This window comes from Mustela nigripes, chromosome 16, assembly GCF_022355385.1.
Source record: "Mustela nigripes isolate SB6536 chromosome 16, MUSNIG.SB6536, whole genome shotgun sequence".
Lineage (NCBI taxonomy): Eukaryota > Metazoa > Chordata > Mammalia > Carnivora > Mustelidae > Mustela > Mustela nigripes.
Window position 1 is genome coordinate 2,676,852 of NC_081572.1, and position 16,387 is coordinate 2,693,238.

At 62.0% G+C, this 16,387-nt stretch overlaps 1 protein-coding gene across 6 annotated transcripts in view; it reads left to right on the plus strand.

Annotated features, from left to right (window-relative positions):
• Positions 1 to 16,387, plus strand: part of RBFOX3 (RNA binding fox-1 homolog 3) — a 398,328-nt gene that overhangs the window by 70,496 nt on the left and 311,445 nt on the right. The window contains exon 1 of one of the 6 annotated variants that reach the window (XM_059379599.1): positions 2,730 to 3,023. The exons of 4 other annotated variants lie outside the window; for them this stretch is intronic. The gene's annotated coding sequence lies outside the window, so the exon portion shown is untranslated. Of the gene's footprint in view, positions 1 to 2,729; positions 3,024 to 16,196; positions 16,220 to 16,387 lie in introns of those variants that run through there. One more of the 6 variants, XM_059379601.1, reaches the window with a different exon arrangement.

Sequence of the window (16,387 nt, forward strand, 5' to 3'; positions counted from 1 at the left end):
CTGAGCGCTGATTTCTCGCGATGCTGGGAGGTCCAAGGTCAAGGTGTTTGCAGATTTGGTGTCTGGTGCCGGCCCTCTGCCTGGTGCGCAGGCTTCTTGCTGTGTCCTCCCTGGCAGAGAGACGCTGTCTCTTCCTCTGTGGGCACTGACCCTGTCGTGTGGGTCCCCCCTCAGGACCCAGTCATCCCCCAAGGCCCCAGCGGCAGGACACACACATTCCTGAGGGGGCACACACATTCAGTTCATAGCAGGTGGCCCCACAGGGCTTCTCGCCCTGATGTCGGCTCACAGAGTCAGGAACTCGTGGCCAGGAGGACCCTTTCCGCTCTCAGTTGCAGGGCCAGGCTGCTTGGCGCCTCTGAGGTCAGAACAGTTTCCAGACGGGTGTTGGGAGTGTGGAAAGAGCGTAGGGCCTGAGACACTTGCCCGCGTCAGGGGCACACACACGTGTTAGGAGTCTTTCCCACGTCCACATTCCGTTTCTGGGGCCGGCCTCCCCTGTGTCCTGGGCCGACCCCTCCCTCACCCCCATGGCTGAGGTCGGGGCTTCGGCAGTGGGGAGAAAAGCGGGAGGGCTTCGGCCCTGTTCCTGGTGCGGTCCCGTCCCGCGAACGCCCAGACGTCGACTTCACCGTAAAGGGCATTTGTTCGGCTGTGCAATTAAAGGTTAAACTATACTGGATTTTTAATGACCAGAAATCATTCACTTATTTATATGAGTGGAGGAGTAAATGGAGGAACCACAGACCTAGAGTCCCGGTAGGGCTGTGTAAAAGCACCCACTGCTCAAGGTGTTCTTTGTCTGGTGGGTTCTGCTGGTGTGTGATGAATTATAAAATGGGGGTGCCCAGGCACCCTGCCATCGCGCTTCAGGGAATAACGGAGCACGGGAGTTGCTAAAAATGCCCCGTCTGAGGGCGCTTGTGTCTGCAGGCAGCGCACACGTCCTGAGACGGCCTCGGGCCCCCGCGCGGGACAGCGGTTAGGCAGTTGCGGGAACGGTGCTGTCGCCGGGAAGGACGCATACGCTGATTATCTGCTTACATGGGTTTGTGTCTCGGAACCATACCACACTGCTGCCACGTCACGGGAAACGGGTTCCCAGCAATTGTGAACGCAGGCCGGCAGGCCTGGGACCCCTCTGCTCGGAGTGGCTGCTGCGGTCGGCACGCCCGGAGCCGAGGAGCCAAGGGGCGTAGGGCAGGTCTGCCCGTAGAGGAAGGGGCAAGGAGCAGGACGCCGGCCGCCCGCCAGGAGCCTCCACGCTGCCTGTCCCTGGGGGAGAGTGTGGGTGGCGATGCCTGGTCTAGTTGGTGGTTTCCCGGCTGCGGGGCCCTGGCCCAGCCTCATGGCTTCTGGTGGCTTTCCCGTTTGCTAAGGGAGGGGGCTGGGGGTCTCCAGGCGCGGTCCGGCTCTGGGAACCGTGGGTTCTAGGCCGGAGGGCTGAGCTGACTTGCTTGTCCGCCGTTTGGGGAATTGTCCCTTTGACCTCCACCCCGGACAGCCGGCTACTCCGGGGGCTGTGCTGTTCCTTCGGCCGACCCTGGCCCCGGGCTCCCTGCTGTCCACAGGGCACGGGAAGGCCCTGAGCAAGTGTGTATATCTGTGTGTGCACCTGTGCACACATGCCTGCATGTGTGTCTGGATGCGTGTGTGTGCAGACACGGTATTGGTATATTGCGTGAGCAGACGTACATGTGTGAGGGTGTGTGCCTGCACCCGTGGGTGTAGAAGAGTTGGAGTGAGCAGTGGGCCCCTGGCCGGACCTGCTGTGAAGGGACAAGCGGAGTGTGACTCGAGCGCCGCCCTCTCTGTGGGTCCGGAGACCTTGCCCGTGTGAGCACGGAGGCTCTGGCCGTCATCAGACAGCCTGGAGGAGGCTGGCTGCTGGCCGGCTTCTGGGGCGCTGAGGTCAGCGCAGACGGTTTGAGTTTGTGTTCCTGGTTCCTGCCAGGGACTTGGGGTGTGTGGGGGGGTAGTTTCTTTGCTCTGGCCTGAGGCTGCTCCCTATCTCAGCCCAACACGCTCCTTTTCACCCCACTGCTGTCCGGGAGACAGAAGCCCTTGGCAGCGGCTCTGCTCCCCCTCCCCCTGTCTCTGGATGGTAGGAACCAGCCGCGGTCTCTGCGCTCACTCGGCCTGCACAGGGCAGAGCCTGCCTGTCCTGCTTTGGACGCACCGCCGGTGAGCCCCTCCCCGGGGGCAGAAGTGAGGAGGAAGCCTGGGAGGGGCAGGCGCTGACCAGGGTGGGGACGCCACCCAAGCCTGCGTCCCTCGGCCTGGGCTGCACGTTCTGGGATCGCTCCCTGACTGTTGCCTCATTTCCCTCAACTGCATGGGGGAGTTGTCGTCTTTTTAAAAAATAATTTTATATGTTTGCCTGAGAGAGCATGAGTGGGGGTCAGAGGGAGAGGGAGAAGCAGAGCAGGGGGCCGACACGGGGCTTATGCCCAGGACCTCGGGGTCATGATCTGAGCTGAAGGAAGATGCTTCACCACCCAAGCCCCCCAGGCCCCCATGGGAGGGTCTTCCGATATGCCCTGGGCCCCCCTGCCATTCAGGGACCCCCTAGACCACCCGCTGGCTCCCTCATTCGCTAGAAGGACTCAGAGCTCAGCCAAGCCCTATGCTCCCGGGAGGACAGTCCATTACAGAGGAAGGACACAGGCGGAAATCAGCAGAGGGAGGAGGTATGTGGGGCCGGGGCCAGGGCCAGAGAGACCAGGGCCAGGAGTCCTCTCCCCGGGGAGCTGCGTGGACGGAACTCAGCTGTTCAGAACGACAGCAGAACGTGCACAGTGTGTTGCTGATCACGGCGCGCCCCTGAGCCTTGGCGCCCGTCTTTCCTGGGTCTCAGGCAGCCCTGAGCACACGGTGGCTGACCTCAGCGTGCAACCCCTCCAGAGTCGACCGGGTACCATGCAGCCCACGGCCCCCAGGTCAATGAAGATGCTCTGTGGACAGGCCCACCCCCGGACAGGACCTCCCAGGAGCCACGACCAGACTTTTATTTCTTGGACAAGGTTTGTGCTGTCCTGCACACGCTCCAGTGTGATTCTGACCACACAGACAGGAGAGGTAAAGGGGAGGCCAGTCCAGGGGAGAGACGGCCGCCCCTGTCTCCTGAGCACAGAGTCGGGAAGGTGTGTGTAGGGACAGCGGCTGATGCAGGAGACGGGGCTGAGCCCCGGAGCACAGGCCCCTCCCTGTCCCTTCCGTTCTGTGAGGGGCCGGGTTCCCTGGGCCCAGCTCTGGGCTGGCTGGGCCGTGAAGTCAGGGCTGCGATGGAGTAACGCGTAGTTTCTGGAGACTGCTGGGCGCGCCTTTTCTTGCCCGTCACCTGGCTCGCCTCTCCTGCTTTGCTTTCCCCTTCCGGCCGCCTGTCCCCTGGCACCTGCCTGCGAGCGTGGCGGGAGGCGTCCGTGCCGTGAGCGAGCCCTGGGGCGGCAGTGGGGTGCCTGGGCTCCCAGGGACAGCCGCATCTGCCCAGAGGGCTCTCTGCCCTTCAGGAAGGGAGTGGAGTAGAAGTGGCCCCGCTCCTTCCTGTTTCATGCCGAGTTCAAAGCTCAGCCTTCCCCCCGACCTCCAAGCTGCTTGGTTAGGAAAATCTGTTGTGGGGGTCTGGTGGGCTTCTCTGGCTCGTCCCGGCCCAGCACCCGGAGACGCCGCTCCCGAGGCCGGCTCCCTCCTCCCCGTGCGTCTGTCCTTTGCCCCGGCCGCCCCGGGTCTCTCTTCATTCCATTTGTGCTGTCTCTACCCTACGACGATGGGAAAATGATTTTCCAGATTGTTTCTCTTGAAAGCAGGGAACCAGGAGCGTGACTCACCGGGCCTGGTGCCAGCCGCGCGGCTGCTCTGCTCTGTCCTTTCCTCACTGGATCCTCGGCACGGCTTGGGGGGGGTGGTGGCAGGCCATGTCACCCACAGCTCCTGCCGTGGGGAGACTGAGGCCTGCCTTGTTCTAACTTCATTCAGGGAGGGAAGGTCATCCTTCCAGGGCTTGTCCTCTGAGCCCTGCCCTTCCACTGTCGGGAGAAAAGCTGAAAACCGAGCCAGCTCACCCACACACCGCCAGTCCCGAGCCCTCCCGCACTCCAGGGACCCTTCCGCTGCATTTCCCGGCCCGGGTGTGAACTGTACAGACAGGCCTCTGTCCACAGGAAGGGGGGCCTTGGCCCGGCCAGCCGGGGAGCTTCAGGCCGGCGCCCCCTCTCTCCCCGGCCTCCCCCGTCTCACCAACAGCCTCACCTCTAAATTCTCCAGCTGCTGTAAGAGGTTTTATATAGTCCGTTGGTGCCTTTAACGAGTGATAGATCACTTTCATTGCTTTGCCTTGTGATTAATTTCCCATAATAGTCCTCTCTAACACCAAGGCAAGAAGAGGAGAGAGAGAAAAAGCCTACATGATCCACTTTGTGCTTGGAGTGTAAATGAATTAGATTTAATTTCTGTTTAATTGTTTCCATAGCTCAACCTCCGCTGACTTCACAGGGTGATTTATTTCGCAGTCTTGGGGAAAAGGAGGCCGCAGCCGAGGGGCCGCCCGTGGACCCTGTTTAATTACACCTGATAGCCTTATCTCCTTGGAATTATTGGAGGCTCCTTGGGTTTCCCGGCGGCCTGCCGTCCGCTCCGGGGATCAATGCGCGGCCAGACCTCGGGCCGGCTGCTTCCAGGACGGCCAGGCATCTGCAGCGACCGTGGCGTTGAGTCCGGAACAGCACAAACAGCTCCTCAAGTGGCCGGTGGGCAGGAAGGCTGGACCATTGTACCGTTAGGAGGGGAAGTTTCCCGATGTCACCGTTATGCTGAGGAACCCACCAGGGCCCCCAGTGCACTAACGCAGACGCTCTTGTCCGCGCTCCCTCCTCGGAGCCGCGGGGGTGTAGCCGGCAGTGGGGCGGCCTGCCCTCTCTGGAAGGTGGTTCTGAGGCTTGTGTAGCCGCTGGCACTCGCTGGGAGTGGCTGCCACCGTCCGCCAGGGCGTCCTGCGCCCACTGTTCCCATCTCTAATGCCATTGTTGTGGCAGATGCGCGGGACCTGACATCGACCGCTCTAGGCGGTTCCGGCGGTCTGCGTCGGGGTGGGATGCACATTCGCACTGTTGTGTGGCCACCGCCACCATCTGTTTCCAGAACTCATTCGTCTTCCCAGACGGAGACTCTGTCCCCGTTAAGCAGGCCCCCACTGGCCCTCCCCTGGTGCCTGACGCCCCCACTCTACTTCCTGTCCGTGACGTGGACGACTCTGGGGAACGTTGTACACGTGGTGGACCGTGTTTGTCCTTGCGTGGCTGGCTCATCCCGCCAGGCGTCCCGGCCTCCATGCGCACCCACACCGCCGCAGGAGCTAGCACTCTGCTGTTGAGGGCGGACTGGTGCTCCGCTGTCAGTGCGGGCGCCCACGTTCGGTTTGTCCTGCCATGGACGCGGGTGGACCCTGGGGGATGCTGGTTGTTCCAGGGTGTTTCCTGAGAGTGCATTTGGAGGGATCTGGGGTCCGTGGCCCTGTGTAGGGAGTCCAAGCCTTCCACCCACGTCTCCTGAGCCTCTCTGTGGATGGCCTCCAACTTCCGGGCTCGCCCAGAGCCGTGGCTGCCCCTGGAGCTCTGAGCCAGCGACCTCACTTCCTGGGCATGAGCACTCACGATGCCGCTCTTCCGAGCGGGTTTCGTTCTTTCGTCCTCACAGTGGACCCACAAAGACAGGATAGTGTCTCCGTGTACAGGGAACTGAGGTCAGTGGAGATGGGGGATCTAGTCAGCATCCCTCTGGAAGGGTCAGTGCCCTGAGCCATGTCTTCTGGATCCAAGAGCCTGTTGTGTTTCTCTCATCCAGCACCGCCTGGGTAGAATCAGGAAACCCGCTGTGCCTGGAAACCTCTGTGTAGCCCCGGATGCTGCTCGGCGACACTCCACTCACCCAGATCCCGGGGCATCCGGCTGGAGCTGGGGTGCCGTTGGAGGCATGGTGGGTGTCCATCCCTGCTCCGGGGCTCTCCGTGGGGTCTGGTGGCAATAGCAGGGCCCGGAAAGGGACTGATCACTCTGATAATAGGTCACTGCCTCTGTGTTTCAATGTCTATTGTCCTAGACCAAGGTACAAGCTTATGAGGAACAGAAACGTGTCTCATTCGTGCCTCCAGGGATGGACCCAGAGGAGAAGCTTCAGAAATGCTCTAGACCAGAGACAAAGGGAGGGCATGGGTCCTGCTGCCTGGGACTCAGTGGCATTACCACGGAGTATGGAGGAAGCCAGGCAGGCTTTGGTGTTAGGTCTGGGTCTGCAGGCCCTGCACTTACAGGGGCATTAGGCACAGGGGGGCGGAGAGGGGAGGCCATGGGTGGGAGGCAGGCTTAGCTGCACGGAGAGGCCTCCCCTCAGTTCCTAACGAGGATGACCATCCCCTCCCTCACGAATGATTCCTCTCAAAGGCCCGCTGCAGGGGACTGTCCCCCGGGCATGGCCATTTCGCTCTTCCCTGTCGTTCCCACTGTGTGTGCCCAGGGAGACGGCTCAAGGAGAGACCTCACAGGCTGCACGTGGGGAGGCAGGACAGACATACACAGGGAGAGGGCGAGCTATGTGCCTCTGTGCCCAGGAGGGGGGCTTCCGGGGTGCAAGGGAAGGTGGGGGCTGGGGAAGGGGTAGTGTGGCTGTCAGGCCTTTCCTCCATCCAGTGCCTCTCCCTCTTCCCTTTGTCTCTTAAACCCTGCGAGGATGGCAGTATTCCTGGCAAGGGAAATAGTTCATCTTTCTTCATTTGTTGTGTTGAGTGTTGGCCGTGTCCAGGGAACGCTGGCTGGCCAGAGTTCGCTCACTCTGTTGTCCCAGGAAATGTTCTTGGCTGTGGGCACACGGGACTCTGGGCTCATGGCTGGTCCAGGGCAGGAGACCTCGGCTTTGGTCCCGGAATGGGTGCCTCTGTGAAACCTGGGTTTCTGGAAGGAGCCCCTGCAGCGTGTGTGCAGCTGGGTGATGGCTTCCCGGTCTCTGAAGCAGGGCAGTTCTAGAACCTACCTGGGTGGCCAGTGTGAGGCGGGAGGGCGAGTGGTTGCTGAGTGTGCTGTGTGCGGGCTGGTCTGGGGTCTCCTGGGTGCAAGTCTTGATGTCCCCGCCTTGGTGGCTTGTGCCCTTGGGAAGGCTGGGCTGAGCTGGCCTCCAGGCTCCTGGATGTGGGGCCTCAGCGTGGTGAGCAGACCAGACAGCCTCTGAGGGCTTCCTCGGCCTGGTTCAAGTTGGAGGTGGAGGAAGCATGTGCAGGGAGTGGAGGCCCCTCCCCACCACTCTCAGGGAGGACCCTGATTGGTCTGGCTGAGGTCCCAGGCCCACCCATGGACCAGTTACAGTGCCGTAAGGATTGGAGGGCCGTTTGGGTAGGAAAGAAGCAGGGGGGAGTTGGTACCGGAGGAAGATGGGGGAGGAAGATGGGCAGGCACGGTAGACCAGCCCCAGGGGACCATGGGAGCAGGCACCCTGAAAGACACAAGAAAGCCCCCCTGCAGGAAGGGCAGTGGACGCTGGCCCCGTGAAGGTCTGCCAGGTGGTGGGCACGTGCGTTGTGTGCCTTCTGTGAGGTGGGAGAGCCTCTCCTTCCCGTGGACAGCGGAGGACACTGAAGCGGAGGAACACTGTGGGGCTCATGTGGCCTGCCTGTGGTCACACGGCTGGTGGGCCGGTGGGCCGGTGGGCTGTGAACCAGAGGCCCCAGTCCCAGGACTCCCCTGCTGGTGTGGTCTCACTGTGACGGCAAGGGCATGGCCGTGGCAGCCGTGTCCAATGGTCACGTGTGTCCAGGTGCTGCTCCCTGGACGTGGCAGTGATGCCCACAGCCGTGGCACATGCTCCCCAGCTGGGGTCACGTCTCCCCCCCCCCCCATCCCACGTGGGCAGACCTGGGGTCTCCCAGGGGCCTCCCGGGGCGGGCCTCGCCCCCAGAGCCCTGGCGCTCTTCCCACTCTATGTCTGTCTTCCTGGGCAAGGCCAGGAGCCTCTGCAGCAAGATGTCGCCCCCAAATTGTCCTTGCGTCCCGGCTCCCAACACAGGGTAGCTTGATACGTGAACAGTAGCACGTCACACTGTGTCAGCTCTCCACGTGCGCACTTGCCATCCTGTCGGTGGGCGGGGGAGCACCTGTGTGCCTGCAGACTCCCCCGCCCCGTGCGTGCTCAGGGAAGCACACACCCCAGCTCCAGGCTCCTCCGCTCCCTCTGCCGCCTGAGCAAGGTCTCTGTTGGATCTCCTTGCTTGGATGGCGACAGTCCCCGCGGGAACCTTTGCCGATTAGCAGGGGTGCAAGTGTTTCCCGGGGTGGGGGAGGTGAGAGGCCGCCACCGATTCCACGTGCTTTGGCGAAGGGGCTGAGCTGTGGCTCCTCACACACACGCCCCATCTAGACTTGCCGGCCTCTGCCTCTCCCTCTCCTCGAGGAGCCGCTGCCCAGGGGCCCGCTCCGGCCTGAGGGAGGTAGAGGGAAGCTTGCTCCTCCCCTGGGGCTCGCAGGTGCTCTGCCTGAGGTCCTGGCCCCCCTCCCCTCCCCTGCGCCTGGCCAGCCCGGGAACTGCCAAGAGGAAGAAGCTCGGTGACAGATGCCAGGGAAACGTACCCACTGTAGTCCCTTCCATTAATCACTGGCTACCGGGGCACTGGGCTCTGTTTAAGACGCACCGGTGGTTCGAGGTGAGCGCCGGCACACCCAGCCTCCCTGTTAATCTGCTCCTCAGAGACAGGCTACCGGCCTGCTAATCACTTGCTGTAATTACAGCCCCACTGCGCACGGGGAATGCTAATTGATGCTTTGATGGAGGGGCTGTGCGCACACGGTGTCCTTCTCCTGTGGCCCCCAAATGCCAAGGTCGTGGGATTTGGCGGGGCTGATGGTGCATAGAAATGAGCACGGAGGGCGGGGGGGGCGGGCTGCCGGCCGGGGCCACGTGTCTTACCCCTGCCACGTGTGCTGCATGCACGCCAGACCAGGGTGGGCCACAGTCTGCAGTGAGGGCCAGGGCTCGGCAGGCTGGGGCTCCCGGGTTCGGAGCTGAGCCCTCCAGGAGCCGGTGGGGAGGACCTCCTGGCTGCCTATGGGACAGCCGCTGTCCTTCTGCCCATGGGACAGGCTTGGTGACTTTCCTGTGTACCTCTGTCCACACCAGACTGTTCTGTTCCATGTACCACTGGGGACTGGGCTGGCTGGTGGCAGGGCCGACTTCTGGCTGTCCCGAGCTGTGCAAGTCCGCTGCAGCCACCACCTGGGGACTGCAGGTAATTTTATGGACGCTCCCTCCATGGGCATCTGCCATCAGCTTTGTTTTCCTCCCGCTATAAAAGGAGTATGTGCCTGGTGGACGTCTGGCCATGCCTCCTGTGCTCAGGCTTTCATGCCCCATGGTAGGATGGGAGAGATTTTGCTGATTCCCTAGTGCAGTGCTCATCTCGACAGTGGGAACAACAGGCTCAGAGAGGGACGGAGAGGCTAGCTGGGGGTCCCTGGGCTGGTGGAAGTCCTTCTGGGACCAGGCGCCTGCTTCTGCCTGGGACCCTCTCCACACTGCCTGGAGCCGCCCACCCCCGTGGCTGTAACCTTGGATTCTTGCTCGAGTGGTCGTGCAGGGCCTGGAGGGATGAGCCGGGTGACAGGGCCCACGCCCGGGCTCCTGCCACCCCTGTGGTTTGGATGAGCCCCACCAGGCCTGTTGGTGAGATGCCGCCTTGCCCAGGGCACCCCTTACTGTGAGGGAAGCTAGAAGCTTGTTGGGGCAGGGAGCCAGGGTTGCAGTGACAGAAACATCCTCCTCATCTGCACGTGGCCCTTCAGGGTCACGGGCCTGTGGACAGGCAGGGGAGTAGCAGGAGGGGCGAGAAAGGCCTGCCTCGTCCCTGTCCCCAGCTGACCTCCGCAGGTGCTGTGTCCTGTGTGGGCCGCCCATGCAACAACCAGAGGGGTCTGGCCCTGATCCCCCTACACCACCATGTTGGCGTCTTCGTCCTCGTTCTGTGTCCAGCTTTTGCAGGACCCTTTGCCCCCCTCCCCAGAGGTGACCTCTGAGATCTGTGGCGTGCAGGTTGGGTGTCACTGGAGACCCAGCCAGGTGCTCTTAAAGTCACTGCCTGCTTCCTGGGGTTCTGGGTAGGTTGGCCTGGGTAAGCCCAGGCAAAGGTGGATTTCGGGGCACCCCAGGTGTCTCAGGGACCCTGGGGCTGAGAAGTGCCCAGAGGCCGCTGCTGAAGGTTGAAATCTGGGGTGCCCAGGGAAAGTTAAGGACTCCAGTGTGCCATTGTCAGGGTGGGAATTGCTAAAAGCCACTACGCCTCTCACTGTGCGACCCCGCCCACTGCGGTGGCCCTCCTGCAGTAGGCCTTCTGGGGGACTGGCCGGGCCAGGGCAGGGGTGCCCGCCTCCACCCCAGCGCCGTCATTAAAACCCTGGTCAGCTTTGGCAGAGCCAGAGTGGTGCCGGGAGGCCTGCGGAGCCCTGCTGCGGGGTTACTGCAGAGAGGAGCGGGAACAGAGGGAAAGAGGAAGCTGAGGAGAATACCAAAGAGGGGCCGCTGGAGGGCCGAGGGCCGAGGGCCAGAGCCACCACCCTCCCAAGCAGAGACAGAACCAGCCCCCTCCCAACCAGACAGGGAGCCAGCCCCCTCCCAACCAGAGACAGAGACCCCACCCAACCAGGGACAGACCAGTCCTTCCCGAACAGACACAGAGCCCTCCCCCTCCCAGCCAGAGACAGAACCAGCCCCCCCCCCAACCAGACACAACCAGATCCCTCCCAACCAGAGGTAGAGCCTCCCCAAACTCCCAACCAAGGGCAGCATCAACCACTCCCATCCCAAAGGACCAAAGGGAAGGCAGAGGGGGTTTGGGGCAATGCTGGGCAGCTCAGGACCCCCCGGAGCCCCCAGCTTTAGCCCGAAGGTGGGAACATCATGGACAGATGTGACAAGCCAGTGTCACTGATACAGTGGGGGTGTCCCCATCTGTCCCAGCCTGTTGATCAGCCCACCCAGGGCCCCTTTCACCCTGAATGCATCTTGACGGGGTGGGGGGTGGTGGGCTGTACACTGAGGGCTGACTAGCAGGACCCTCCCCCTCCCACCCCTCCTGTAGGCTGAGGACAGGCTAATGGCAACTCTCCCACCATCTTGTGGGGCCTGATGCGCCAGGTCTGCCATAGCCCCATCGTGGGGGCCCCAAAGAATGGCCAAAAGTCAAGGTCCACCAGTATCAGGAGTATGGAACCCAGGCTACTCGGGCCTGTGTTGTAGGGAGGGACCCCGAGATGAGCCCGGGGCAGCTGCCGCTTCCTACCCGAACCTCCAGGCATGGCAGGCAGTGTGCGCGTGTGTCAGGCTCTGACAAGGGGGGTGGCTGGGAAGGTCCGGGGCCGGTCCCCCTCCCTGCTTGTGTTCTTGGGGGCAGCGCCTCGAGAAAGGGGATCTGTGAGGGGTAGAGAGTGGTGGTGGATCTGGCGGGGCTGGCTGGTCTGAAATAATGAGGTCGTGGAAGCTGCGATGTCCGGCTCTAAACAAGAAGGGACAGAAACAGGCAGGTCAGAGAGGTCACCTCCGGAGGCCACGGGCTGCTCCCTGGTCACTCATCTCCCCCTGGCTCTGTGGGCTTGGATATTGGATTTTGGATATTGGAGCCTGGGCTCTGCTGTGGCCCCCTCCTCCTGCCAGCCAGGAGCTCAGGGTCTGGTCCCCGCCACCCCAGTATCCGGCAGACAGCAGCCACCCAGGGAGGGTGAGGTGACTTCCCTAGTTTCTTAGGCAGCTGCTTGCCAGCCAGTGGGATAGCCCAGAATGCCCGTTGGGCTCAGCCTTCACTGCAGGCCTCCTGTGAGGACGTGGCTGGTGGAAAATCTGGAGACTTCACACCCTGTACCTCCCAGGCCCTTGGGAAGGGGTCAGCCTCCTAGCTGGACAGCGTCGGGAATGGTCGTCTTGGGGAATGGTCATCGTGCTTCTCTACCCTCCCCTCCTGGTCCGTTTCTCCTCCATGACCCCATGCTTCAGGGGAGGTGAAGTGCTCTCATTCTGCCAAGATTCACCAAGCTGGCAAATAGGACCCCCGTCCCTGCCCCCAGCTGCCTGACCTGTGACAGATAGGACGGGGTGAGGGCCAGGGTCCAGCTCGAGGCCTCCAGCCCCAACGTGGCCTTTTTCTTACCATCTGGGGCTCAGATCTTAGGTCGCTGGCTGCGACGTTCTGTGGGTGCTGTTGGGACATGAGGCTGACTGGCCCGCAGTTCGGGAAGTTTGGCAACACTTGGAACCCAAGGATGGGTCAGGATGTGGAGGTCACCCAAGCCGGCTTCCTGCTCAGCGGGCACCTGCTTCCCAGCTCTCCACGACAGATGGCCACGCAGCGGCTCCTAGCCTGTTGCCGTGATTCATGATCGAGTGGCCACGGGGAGCCAAGTGGCCACGGGGAGTCCTGCGCCTTCCCCAGCTCTTCAGACGCATCCTGCAGTCCGGCCGGGCCGGCAGCTGGCGCCTTGGGTCCTCCCCCTGCTCGTGCGGCTCCTCCCACCGCCCCCTCCAGTTCCCCCTCGGACGCTTGGGGTCACACCTTTGGCCACGGACGGCCTGCAGGGACTTAGCGTCCGCTGCCTCGATCCTTGTCTCCGTTTCTTTCTTCTTAAACACGTGCTTTCTCCCGGTTACCGTCGCGCGCAGTCGGGGAGCGTTAGAACGTCTCCGCGTGCGCCATGAGCGCGGTGGGGATGGGAGTGGGGGCAGGGAGCTCCGCCTCTCAGGAGGCCCGAGACACGGCGGCCAGGGTCAGGCCAGGGTGCACGGAGACAGTGAGGGCAGGGGGACATGTGGGGCGTGGACAGTGCCTTCTGCATGCCCGCAGCTGCAGTGACGGTGACCGTGCCCAAGTGCCCCCCGGCCCCCGCCTGCCCCTCCAGGACACCTTTGGGATGGCTCTTGCCATATAGAAAGGAACCTCTCTGTCTGGTCTTCGAAGCCTGGGTTGCAGCGGCTTCACCTTGCTGGGGCTTGGCCCGTTCTGTTGGCATCTCCCCAAAAACTCTCTCTGGAGGCACATGGCCAGCCTCATCACCAGGGAACGAATGTTTCTTCTGCAGCACGTGGAGTCAGATCTCACCGTCCGCACCGTGTGTGCATGCCGACGTCTGTTGCGGGAGTCCATCTGTGGCTGGTTGAGTGGCAGGGCCCCCGAGATGGCCAGGCCCTAATCCCAGAGCCTGGGAGCATGGCTGCCATGGCAGGAACACACGGTGCCCGTGTGGCTGAGGGGAGGATCCGGAGGCGGGGAGAGCACCCTCGCTATGCGGCGGGGCTGAGACGCAGTCACGAGTGTCCTTCCGAGAGGGGCAGCGGAGGACGAGATGCAGACAGACCCGGAGGCCGGGTGATGGCGGGGGCAGGGCTGGGAGGATGGTGGCCATGAGCCCCGGAGCACTGGCGGAGGCAGGCGGTGGACTCTCCCGGGACCCTCTGGTGGGCACGCGTGCGGCCCCATGAAGCTGTCCTCAGGCTCCTGGCCCCCCTCGTGCTGAGCCACGCGGTCTGTGTTCACACGTGGTGGCCGCTCATGCCGTGTCCTAGCACAGCGTGCCTCGCTCATGCGGGAATCCTCCCCGACAATAAATGAGTCCATTAGGGATGGCTTTCTCTGGTTTCCCTCTCTGCGTGTTGGGAATGGGGCCGGGTCATACTGTAAAAGCTTAAGTGACCGGGCAGTCACCCGTGCAGGTAGCTCCTGATGGGGTGGCTGCAGGTGAGGTCCAGGGCTGGGGGGGCCTCCTGCAGGCCCCAGTCCTAGGAGCTCTGGGTGAGGGGCCCGGCCAACCACACACCTCTCCTCCTTCCACGGAAGCCAGGGTCAGGAGAGCAAAGGGGCCTGCTGGCTCCCACCTCTGGATGAAGGCTTTTGTGTCCCTGTCCTGCCCCAGGAGCCCCCCACTGAGCCCTGTACCCCTGCTGCATCCCACAAGGTGAGCACCTTCCTTCCAAGGTCCCCCATTCTGGTGGCTGGCTGGGAAGGAGTTTGTGGGAGCAGGCAGAGGACAGCCTTCCTGCTGGTCGGCTCCCAGGGCCAGGCGTCCCTGCTCCCTTGCCCCTGGTTTTCCTGGTGGATCCCCGCAGACACAGTGGGTCCTGCATCTCCTTGGTCAGGGGGCTGCAGGACGAGGAGGAAACTCGGAGTGGCGCCTTCTGAAGTGGCTGCCACAGCCGCGCCAGGCTGCCGGGGCTGGACATGCGGAGGGTTTGCGCGGAGAGGCGCCGTGCGATCTCTCGTCGATCACATTTGTATGGGTTATGTATTGAAATGATCATGTTCGGATATATTGTGTCAAATTTAGGAATCGTAAACATCACTCCCGCTTGCTCATTTTACATTTTTTTTTAAAAAAATGCGGCGATAAGGAAATGTAACATTTCATGTGAGGCTCACACGCTGTTTCTACTGGGCCACACCGTTCCGGGTTTTGTAGATGCTCCCACGGGCCGCCAGATCGCAGGCAAAGGGGAACCGGTCTGTTGGCTCTTTCTTGGGAGGGACTTTCAAAGGAGTCTCTCCGCAGTGCCGGGCGAGGTGGGCCAGGGCGACGGTGGCAGGTCTCCTCTCTCGAAGGCCTGCCTGGACCCTGTGGACGGGGAGTCGGGGAGACTGACCTCCTCTCTCAGCCTGCGTTCTGCGCGTCGGAGCAGAAATCCATGCTTTTCAGGCATGAGCCCGTCTTGGTGGGGGCAGGAATAGAATCCCATTTTTTCCCAACTCAGGGGCAAGATCTGAGCTCCTTGGGTCGCAGAGGACCCCCCCACCCCTGCGTCAGTGCCCAAAGAGGTGATGACTTCGGGCGGGGGGGAAGCAAGAGATAAAATGGACCTAAGAGAGGACTTTCTTATTGGGGTCGCAGGTGAATCATTATAACAGCACCTTGCACTTCTGTGCGTTCACACATGATCGGGGTAAGGTCCACACAACCGAACACTTACTCCCTTAACTGGGTTTCGGTGCACCGTTCCGTGGCGCCCAGTGTTTGACATGGTGGTGCAGCCGTCGCCCTCTACCTCCGGAACACCTTCGTCTTCCCCGAGCCAAGCTCTGTGACCCAGAAACACCACCTGCCTGCCCCACCCCCCGCCAAGGCGTCCACGGTCCTCTTTTCTGTCCGTGAGCGTTTGAGTCCTCTAGGTGCCTCGCGTCGTGGAATCGCACAGTGTCTGTCCTTGGAGTCTGCTGACCTCACTGAGTGCCTCGTCCTCCAGATCTGCCCGGAGCTGGCAGCACGCGCCACTGCACAGTGTGATGTTTGTGGAGCCCCTTCGTGGGGCTGATCTTGTGCTCTTCTCCCGCCTCCCATGGACAGGCTTATTGGCCCCGTTTTGCGGCTGGAGGACACTGGAGGCTCATCATCCAGGCTCCCTGGGACATAGCTAGAGGCCCCGTGGCCTGCACATGGGGGGCCAGATTCTGATTCTCTGACCTTCCTTGGGCTCTGCCCACTTCACCCTGGCCGGGTGATGCTGGCACCATCCACCACTTTGCCAAAACAACCCACCCACTGTTGTAATCATCCCAGGCAGTAGAAAATAAAATCGGTTGTCGGAGAAGACATTCTTGTCTTAAGTATCTTTCCCTCACCCGGTCTCCCTCACCCGCTCCCTTGAGATGAGGCAGACGGGTTTCTAAGCACACCTGCAAGGGAGGGGCAGGTCAGTTTATAAATCCTGGATGACCTAGACGATGGGGCCAGTCTGAGGCCTGTTGACAGAGAGGCTTTGACGGATGGGTTCCAGGCAGGGTGTGTGCGTGCCCACGGAATGCTAATCAATAATGTATAAGGAGAAGGGCATGTTATGCAAATTCAAGGTATAGGTATTGTGTCTGCCACAGTTAAATGCCGGGAAGCCACTGAGGGAGGGGCTGCGCTGGGGGTGGTCCGCAGCCCCTCAGCTCCCGCTGGTCCGGACTCCTGCCTGTCCTCGATCACCGGAAGCCCGCGGCGTGGCAGGGTACAGGAACAAGAGTAGCCTTTTCCCGGGGGCTCTGGTCTGCGGGAGCTGATGGACATCTCTTTTCTTTGGCAGCTGTGAGGGTTCCGCAGGCAGGAAGAACCGCCCCGAGCCTTCAGATGCCTGGTGCCTGTGGCCGGAGGCTTCTAGAGTCAGCACACGAGAAGGCCGGCACCTTCCCCCGCAGCGGGGAGGCATGGCAGCGGCCGAGCCCGCCGCAGAACTGGTAAATCTGTCTGTGGGCCAGTGGATACTGCTTCACCAACCTCATTACTCTGGTGCATTTAGCAGCTTGGAGGAAGATAATACCTTTCAGGTTTGACCCAGTTTTAGTTTTTGTTGTCGTAACCGTGGCAGATCCACCTTTGAGCCCCTTGGCAGCAGGCCCGCGGGG